The sequence below is a fragment of the Lactuca sativa genome, chromosome 3 (assembly GCF_002870075.4).
Source record: "Lactuca sativa cultivar Salinas chromosome 3, Lsat_Salinas_v11, whole genome shotgun sequence".
In the NCBI taxonomy this organism is placed as follows: Eukaryota; Viridiplantae; Streptophyta; class Magnoliopsida; order Asterales; family Asteraceae; genus Lactuca; species Lactuca sativa.
The window spans coordinates 193,170,935-193,181,103 of record NC_056625.2 but is presented as its reverse complement, the minus strand read 5'-3'; the positions used below and the strand labels follow the sequence as shown (position 1 = coordinate 193,181,103).

Below are 10,169 nucleotides of genomic sequence, written 5' to 3'. Positions count from 1 at the left end.
CAGTTAAAGCTCATGAACAGTTCAAGTCATATTCTCTGGCAAAACTAGTGGGTATTTTGAAATCCCATGAGAGTGCACCGTCTAAGGACGCGAATGTGGTTTCCAGTCTGGGTTCTTTAGCTCTTGTCTCCAAAGGAAAGAGTTCGATTAAAGAAGAAGAGGAATTTGATCTTGCCAATTATGATCTAACTAGTGAAGAATATGCCATGATGGTGTCTAACCCTAGAAAATTCATTAAGAAGAAATTCCCAGCCAACAAGAACCGAAACTAGCAGGGGAGTTACAACACCGAAAAGATCAAGGAGGAACCGAAGATGGGGTCAAAAACTGAAGAGTCAAAGAAGGAAGCAAAAGTTGGAGGAGACTCAAGATTCGACTGCCATTACTGTGGAGGCAAGAATCATTTTGCAAAAGATTGCATGCTGAGAAAGAAAGAAGAGAAGACAAACGAAGAAGATGAGGAAGCGAGCCTCTTGAGAAGACTGGAGGAAATCAAGAAAAGAAAGTCTGTTGCTAACAATTCTACCATGAATGCTTTAATTGTGCAGGATACAAACAACTGTGATGAATTTGGTGGTGTGGAAGTTTGGTCCTCAGATTCCAAGGATGATGAAGTCCGAAAGCCCACTCATGGGAAGACTATGCTGGCAAAATAAGAATGTTTAACATGAAGGTGATTTGTGGTAGCCAAAGGTGTGTCTCAAATGAGAGGATACACAACCGAAGGGGGAGTTGAAGACGAAAGGGAGCGAGAGGACAGGTGTTTCGCTGCCAAACCTGTCAGTACTCAGATCAACAAATGTGATGAGTTGATTAAAAAGGTATAAAATATTCTTGCTTCTCTAAAAATACCTATTACTAAATATGAAAAGGAATTAAATAACTTAAAATCTAAATCCTCTAGCATAAGTAGCAGTCTCACCCAAACCCGTGTCACAAATTCTAACCTAACTGATCAAATCAGCAGGATTTCATCAAAGAGTGAGGCAAAATGTAGCCGCCACGTGAGGTTTCTTATATAGTGTTAGATTCTTTAGTCTATGCTGAAAGTGTAATTTATTCCTCATATTTCAATAAATCGAGTGATCATCGACATAATCTTCATATTTGTGTTTGTTCTTATTTTCCACATCGAGTGATGGGTCGAAGATGGCTGGAGGTCCGGTCGATGTTGTTGGTGCTGTCGAATGTGCCGATGAAGGTGGGGGAGTGGAGGTTGATTTAGGTAATGGAAGCGGGGGAGCTGAATTGGTGAAGATGAAGCGAGGCTGACCACCAAGGGCTCAGGCGAAATCGCCGCCTACTAAGATGAATAAAGAAGTGGACGAAGATGTTTGCTTTATCTACTTCGATGGTGGGAGTCTCGTGCTATGCGATCGCCGAGGATGCCCGAAGGCATACCATTCGGCTTGTGTCAAGCGTCATGAGGCATTTTTTCAATCCAAAGCTAGATGGAATTGTGGTTGGCATATATGTAGTATATGCCAGAAGGCAGACCATCATATGTGCTATACTTGTACATATTCATTGTGCAAAGGATGCATTAAAAGAGCTGATTATGTATGTGTAAGAGGTGATAAAGGCTTTTGCACAACGTGCATGAAAACAATCATGCTGATTGAAAACAATGGACAAGAAAAGGATGAGAAGGCTCAGGTGGATTTTTATGACAAAACTAGTTAGGAGTATCTTTTAAGGTGTATTGGATCTATTTAAAAGGGAAATTATCTTTGACTCTTGATGAGCTTACTCAAGCTACAAATCCATGGAAACAAGCTAATACAACAACCCCTTTAGTTGTCCCATCAACATGTGTACATAATGGGGACAATGATCTTAAAAGCACTACACCAGAGATTTCCCCTCAAAATCTTGAGACAAGTGAATCTAAAAGACAAAAGACAGATGAACACATCCAAAAGTAAACTGTAATTACGAAAAAACTGGGTGCTAACAAAAGCAAATAATGGGCAACTAAAGAGCTTTTAGATTTTTTTGCACATATGAAGAATTGTGATACATCATTGTTATCTCAGTTTGATGTTCAAGAACTTATGTTAGGGTACATAAAAAGAAATAATTTGCGGGACCCACGAAAGAAAAGTCAAATACTATGTGATTCAAGGCTAAAGATTCTGTTCGGGAAACCATGTGTTGGTCATTTTGAAATGTTAAAGCTTTTGGAGTTTCATTTTTTCATAAATGAAGATCTCCCAAAGAACACAATCAAGAATATTGGAAAACAAGTTGACCCTGATTGGAATCTTGAAAATATGATGACATTGGGTAAAGATAAGAAAAGGAGAAATCAAGAGAAGAGTGAAGACCGGGTCCCACAAAATAAATTGGACGACTATGATGCCATTGATGTCCATAATATGAACTTAATATACTTTCACCGTAAATTGATGGAAAATCTTAATGACAATAGTGAACAGTTTCGTGTAAAAGTGATTGGATCAATTGTGAGAACAAGAATATCTGGTATTGATCAGAAGTATGATATGTACAGACTTGTCCAAGTTGTAGGTACAAGTAAGGCAGATGCACCATATAAGATTGGCAATAAATCTGTAGATATTTTGCTTGAAGTATTAAATTTAGACAAGAAGGAGACTGTATCAATTGATACAATTTCAAATCAAGATCTGTCTGAGGATGAATGCAGACGTTTGCGGCAAAGTGTAAGATGTGGGCTCGTAAAGTGGTTTACTGTAGGTGACATACAGGACAAGGCAGTGTCCCTCCAATCTACAAGGCTCAATGACTTTATGGAAGCAGAGACATTGCGGCTCAATAATCTTCGTGATCATGCAAGTGAGGAAAGGAGGATGTGGATCGAGCAAAAGGAGAAGGAGTTGATTAGGTCTAAGGATGAATCAATTTAATTGCAAAGAGACAATCTTAAACTTCTTAAATAGCGAAATGTGTTTTGTTTAATTGCTAAAAGACTCTATTTTAATATCACTCAGTTGCATCTTGATTGTGAAATAGGAAAGAAGATACATCGCATGATTTTTCCCTTCCTTGAGTTAAAGGAGGATGAAATCGATGCTGGAGCCTACAACTGTGAAAGCGTTGTATCTTATGACGAAGTTTCTCCAGCATATAAAATAGGTCTGGACAAAATTGAATCCTACATAAACTCCAAAGACCACAAAGACATGCTCAAAAATCTGTTAGACGAAAATGATAGATTGAAATTAAGAACCGAAACTATACAAAAATTTGACTCTTTGAATGCCAAATTAAGTTTAGAAAATAAAATTGATGTGAGTGAAATCTCTATAGAGGATTTGGTGGACTGTTCTGAATTTGTCAAAAGCGAACCTAAGTCATGCAAAAACCTGATTTCTGAAAACTCTCTTGAGTTTGCTCGCTCATCTACTGACAAAACCAAAGTTCTCAAAGCTAAAGTTTTTGTGTACCAAAAGGTACAAACCACTGTAAATCAAGTCTACACAGTACCGGGCGTCACTCCACAACAAACTGTAGAGTTAACAGCTATGGTAGACGAAGACAATGCTGGCGGATGTGATGAATTTTTCTGGTCGGCCCCAATAGACAACGCTGATGAGACTAAAGGTCTATCTCATAAAACTTCATAGAGAGTGAAAGGTAGATATATACCCGAACCACTAAATGAGCCAACAAGATATGATGTGCCGAGCACAAGTGGATCCAAAACCCTATTGAGCGAACCTGTGCAATCCGCTAGTGAGACATCATCAGCAAAAAGTGAATGTTGTGCTCACACTTCAAAAGGAAAGGCCAACATTCATAGAAATCCAAAGCAGGTAGCTGATAGAAAGCATCAAAGAAATCTGAGATACAAGAAGAATCTCTCAGAAAGAAAACAGTTTTGGAAATCTCAAAATCCTCACTTTACAAGGATAGAAAGCAAGCACAAATCACAAGAGGAATCAAGGAACCGAAAGGGTAGTTTTGGTCCTCAGTACAACACCAACCAAAAGGGTGGTTTCGGTCCATCTGCTGAAAGGAGCCAAAAGGGTGGTTTCGGTCCTTCTACCGAAAGGAGCCAAAAGGGTGGTTTCGGTCCTTCTACTGAAAGGAGCCGAAAGGGTGGTTTCGGTCCTTCTACCGATAGGAGCCGAAAGGGTGGTTTCGGTCTCTCGACCGAAAGGAGAGTTTCGGTCCCCCATCCAATAACAACCGACAGGAGAGTTTCGGTCCCCCATCTAATAACAACCGAAAGAAGAGTTTCGGTCCTCCATCCAATAACAACCGAAAGGAGAGTTTTGGTCCCCCATCCAATAACAACTGAAAGAAGAGTTTCAGTCCCTCATCCAATAACAACCGAAAGAGCGGTTTCGGTCCTTCACCTAATAACAACCGAAAGAGCGGTTTCGGTCCTTCACCCAATAGCAACCGAAATAGCGGTTTCGGTCCCCATCCATACAACTCCAATCAGAAACAAAGGGGATCCAAAGTCACTTCTAAATCCAACTCTTCCCATTCAAATTCTCGTCCTTCAAATGGTTCAAAGGGAAAAGGAAAACTCTTTCCTGAAGATAACAATCTTCCAAAAGAGATTCAAAAGAATGTTGACTTCAACACCACAAATTCCAATCCTACTAAATCAACCAAAATAAAAGTTTTCACCATAAAAAGAAAAGATGAAACAACTTTAGTTAAACGCACATACATGGTTGATATTTCTCTTACTATTCCCTGTCTTGTAAAAGGCTCACAAGGACCCAAGAAACTTTGGGTTCCTAAATCTGCTTAATGTTTTGCAGGTTATTCGTGATGAGCAGTTTGACGAAGAATGGTACATTGATAGTGGCTGCTCACGTCATATGACAGGAAGGAAGGAAGAACTGAGGGAGTTTCGTTCTCTCAAGGATGGTGGCATTTTAAAGTATGGAAACAACTCATTTGGTACCATCAAAGGCTATGGAATGATCACTAATAGCGAGTTCTCTATAAGAAAAGTGGCTTATGTTGAAGGGCTCCAACACAATCTTATCAGTGTATCACAACTGGTGGTTGGCACTGGATTGAAAGTATTATTTGACGATGAAGGCTCAGAGATTGTCGAGAAGAAAACTAACAACGTTCTGCTGAAGTCAAAGTGTAAGGGAGAAATGTTTCCTTTGAACCTCAACCCAATTCGAGGTAAACCAGCAGTGTGCTTACTCACAAAGGCTCACTCTGATGAAACCTGGTTATGGCATAAAAGACTATCTCAACTGAATTTCAAGGATATCAACAAGTTGGTCTTGGGTGATCATGTTCGAGGTCTTCCAGTTCTAAAATTTGATAAAGAACATCTTTGTGCAGCATGTGAAATGGGAAAGCAGAGTAGGCAGAGTCATCCTTCTATTATCAATACTAAGGTGATAGAACCATTGGAGCTACTACATATTGACCTGTGTGGTCCATCGTCCATTGAAAGCATTGGGGGGAACAAATACATTCTGGTTATTATGGACGATTTCTCAAGATTTACATGGGTATTCTTCCTCAAGCAAAAGTCTGAAGCCACTCCAAAGCTTAAGCTCTTTATTAAACAGATAGAGACGCAACTTAGAAAGGTAGTTTGCAATGTGAGAAGCGACAATGGCTTTGAATTCAAGAACAAAGATTTTGAAGACTTTCTTGCTGAAAAGAGGACGACTCACAATTTCTCAGCCCCTTATACTCCACAGCAGAATGGCATCGTTGAAAGGCGAAACCGATCTCTGTTTAAAGCAGCTCGAACTATGCTATGCTTCGCGTCCTTACTTTTGTATTTCTGGGCTAATGCAATTGCTGCTGCATGTTATACTCAAAATAGATCATATTTGAACAAGCAGTTCTCCATTACCCCTTATGTGATCTTGAATAATCGAAAACCAAATGTGAAATTCTTTCATGTGTTTGGTTCAAGATGTTTCATTTTCAACTCCAGTGAGAATCGAAACAAGTTCGATGCTATGGCTGATGAAGGAATTTTCTTAGGCTGCTCCCTGAACTCCAAGGCGTATAGAGTTCTCAATAAGCGCTCAAAGAAAATTGAAGAAACATACTATTTCACCTTTGACCATAGTTATGTTAAGAAGATGAATTCAACAGAAAGTGCAATGAAAGAGATCTTTCCAAAGAATGGTCAAGTTACGATCTCTATCTCGAATCTTTTCGACCAATTCATGCTTCAGTTTGATGAGCCTCAAAAAGCGATTGACTCTTAATCAAATGCAAAAGACAACAAAGTTGATAATCTAAAACAAGTTATCGACAATGCTACTCAAAAGATGGTTGATGATCAATCCAAAGAAACCGAAAGGCCAGAAGCAAGCAAATCTTCATGTGACAGTCCTAATGTCTAGGGGGGTCCAACTCCTCATCACGATAAAGGGTCTTCATTCCAGGGGGAGAACTCATCGTCACATTCTTCAAGCTCTACTGAAATTCCAACCAAAGAAGGGAATACCAATATTGGTCCTGAATAGGAGTCATTCTTTGAGGGGAGAACACCAATGTCGGTGATGATGACATTCTGTCTGAACTAGGGGAAGAAATAAATGCCGAATTGGATCCTTTCTATGATCCAAATTTCCCTCCACTTATCAAATGGACCAAAGATCACCCTCAAAGTCAAATTATCTGGGAATCTTCAGAAAAATTGTTAACTCGTTCTCAAATCAAAGCGAAACAGGTTGCACTCTTTTCCAAAGTAGAGTTTTACATGTTCAACTCCTTTGTTTCCAAAGTTGAACCGAAGACTGTTAACTCAGCACTTGATCATTCAGACTGGGTTCAAGCCATGCAAGATGAATTAAATGGGTTCAAGAAGTCTTTCCTTCCTCCTCAATGGAATAACCTTTTAACGCTGCTGTTCAAGGGACTTTCTGAGCGAAGCGCTGGCTCAGATGGTGCCAGGAAGTCTTTCATGACTGTGTTGTATGGGTTGTACCATGGGATTGAGTTAGATTACGGGTCTATTATTTGGCAGCAGTTGGTTCAAAGCTTGGTCTCTTCATCCAGGCATTCTGAGATCTCATGTGGATGATTTTGGTCGATCATCACGAACTGGGCAATCGACCGCCTTCGCGTTCCAATAATGGCGGATTCTCTTCTCTCATCCATTGCTACCTTTCATACTACCAAAATAATTGTCACCGCTCCAACCAAGTTCTCTTTTATTGGATCCATTCCTGAAGCAATGCTCGTTCGTATCTCTGCGTCGAGTAACGTTCTCCAACAATACAGGAAGTGTCCATCGTCAGTCCCAAGGGAGCTTACTCCAGCAATGGTTCGCTCTATTGAAGAGGCTGACAAGCCAGCCAAAAGGGGGAAGAAGCCTGATACTCAGAAGGATGGACCTATCTCTAAACCAACCAAGGGGCAAACCCCCAAGAAACGAAAGTCTGACAAGGCTGCAACATCATAGGCTCCACCGAAGAAACAAAAGAAGCCCGCTAGGAGACTTATTCTGAAATCCTCAAGTGATTCTGATTCAGAATATGTCCCTCCTAAGCACAAGAATGCTCCTCCTTCAGAATCTGAGAGCAAAATCTCTTATGATGAGGCTTCGGGCCGAGGTGATACTCCACCTCGCTCCCCTACCCCAGAAATTCCAATTCGCTCTCACCCTCCTTCACCTCCATCTCTAACCATGCCAGTATCCATCCCTCCTATATCTCCCATTCCAACCACTCAACCATTTACTACAATTCCTATACCTACTACCATTTTCACAGATACCACCACTACCACTACTACCACAGGACCTCACTTTATTGTTCCCAATCCACCAGTCACCGAACCACCTGTCACAACCGAACCTCAACCTACTTCAAAACCCTTATCTCCCACATAATCCACTGAAACAACCCCTATTATAGGCGGTGAGGACTTGGAATTTGATTCCATGTATTTCAGTCCTTATTGTGTGTAGAGCGATGATGACGACGACGAGCCTGTTATGAAACGTCATCTCAAGGCAATAAATGAGAAGCTTGATCAATTTCTCTCATCCTCTACTTTCGAAGCTTACTCTGAACCTGCATTGAAGGCCCTGTTCTCCTCCATTGTTACTGAACATAGTGCCACACTATCTACTGCAGCCAAAGCAATCGAAGCCTCTACTTCCCAATGTCAACAAGCCTCACTCGCTGTTGATGCTTCGAATAAGGAATGCAAAGAAGCGATCGCAAAAGTTGATAAACTAGTTTCTAAAGCTCACCTATTTTTAGATTCCTTGCAGGCTGCTGCTGCAAAGAATGCTTAAACTGTCAACGCTTCAGTGGAGAACCATCAAAGGTCTCTTCAATCTGAACGCTCAAACCTTGAAGCTGCACGACAAGCCATTGAAGCAGCCAACGAAACTCTACATGCTAATGTCAATGACCGTTTGACTCAACTCGAGGCTGATTTAGCTGTAGATAATCGCATTATAGATGAGCTAGACAGGCGCACCTCACAACTCAAAATGCAAAACCACAAGCTGTGTATTGCTACTGCTGAGGTTAATGACCTAAAGTCAGAAAGGGAGGTCATTAGGAGTTCTGCTGCTGATGTTCACTCCATCCTTCTCCGTCTCATTGAGGCTCACGATCCTATCATTACCATAACCATCAAGCGCCAACTGGCAGACAAGCTCCGATGAGTATTGGACATCCTTAGTCGCATCGAGGGTGTTCTGGTGACTGGGGTCCAACCGAAACAAGGGGGAGAAGGTGACAACTCAACCTCCTTCTGGACCGAAACCATCTACTGAACCGAAGGGTAATGAACCTTCGGTCAGTAACAACGAGAAAAAGAAGAAGAAAATACACGAGGACGACACAGACAATGAGGATGATGTCTATGCCGAGAATCCCAAGAATTCCTTCCAGAAGGTAAAGCCCTTTGAAAAAGAAATGGAAGAAAGCTACAAGAAACAAAAAGTTGAGCTTGAGCAGAAGCAAAAGGAGGCGGAGCTCCTAGAGAAGAAAAAGTCCATGTTTCCTATCTGGACTATAGATTCGCTCCAAAGATGTACAATCGATGAGCCGAGCATTCTCTGGCTTGAGCCGATAATGTCTTTCAGGCTCGAAAACTCCAAGGATGCACAATTCGATATGCCAATCACTTGAACGGCATTTATCTTCCATTGCTTCAATTCGACTGCTGCTATTCCTTCCCCATACCCGAAGGTAGATAGGGATCTGTTGGAGTTTTACTTGGTGTTTGCTCAACCCCAGTACCTGACATGGAGTTCCAAGAAAATTACTACCATCAAGGTTCTAAAGCCCTATTCAGCAGGGAAGTTTATTAATGTCAAGTTCAAAGTGACTCGAGGAACTGAAGGCTCAGTCCACAACTTTACCCTCGCTGATCTACCGAACCTGAATCCTCATGACTGGATACTCCTCAACAACATTCTTTTGTCAAATCCTAAGGAGTACCAGCCAATAATTGATCATGTCAAGCGTATGCTTGTTTGCTACATACACGAGGTGGCGAAAATGGACCAGGAGATTGCCTCTGCCATACATAAGCGAACAACAATCAAGACTATGGGTAGAGCTGGCAATGTGAACACTATGATCAAGGGGAAAATAGATTCAAAGTACCACATTGTTATGTTCATCAGAGGCGAAGGTCAAAAATGCTTGTTCGCTCTTGTTGACAAACACCTCTTCTCAACGCCTTGCCTGGAGCATATCTTGGAGATCATTCAAAGGTGTGATCAAAACAGTGCTGCTGATAAGAAGTTATTTACTGACATGCTGAGATGGTACATACAGTTTCGACAAACTCTTCTCGCAATAATTCCTCGTCTGTTCAAAGTAATAAAGACGGTGAAGCCAACACAGAAGAGATGATCTCTCACCTCATTTGATGCAAAGGGGGAGATTGTTGAGATTAATAGATTGCATTATCGGCTCGGTCCTTAGCCCAGTTTTGATTGCTGGTATTGGGCTTGTCAACCATGCATGTTTTTGTACTAGGGTTTAGTATATAAGCTGCATGCATGCAGTCTTAGTTGTTACCGCTTTTATCATTTATTTTCTCTGAGTTTTGTAAACCTAGATCGCCTCTACAGCGGAAGTTCTTCATCGAGCTCTGCTGAGGTGTGACTTTATTTTGAATCATAAGCATACATTTGATTCTGTTCAGTGTTCATTCTTTTACTATTTTTGACTTGTTCGATGTCCATAATAATAACTGTGAAAGAT

General features: G+C 41.0%; 1 pseudogene; it reads left to right on the top strand.

The window, feature by feature from the left end:
* Positions 1 to 1,149: 1,149 nt before the first annotated feature.
* LOC111900888 (zinc finger CCCH domain-containing protein 44-like) lies at positions 1,150 to 6,194 on the top strand (annotated as a pseudogene).
* Positions 6,195 to 10,169: the final 3,975 nt, after the last annotated feature.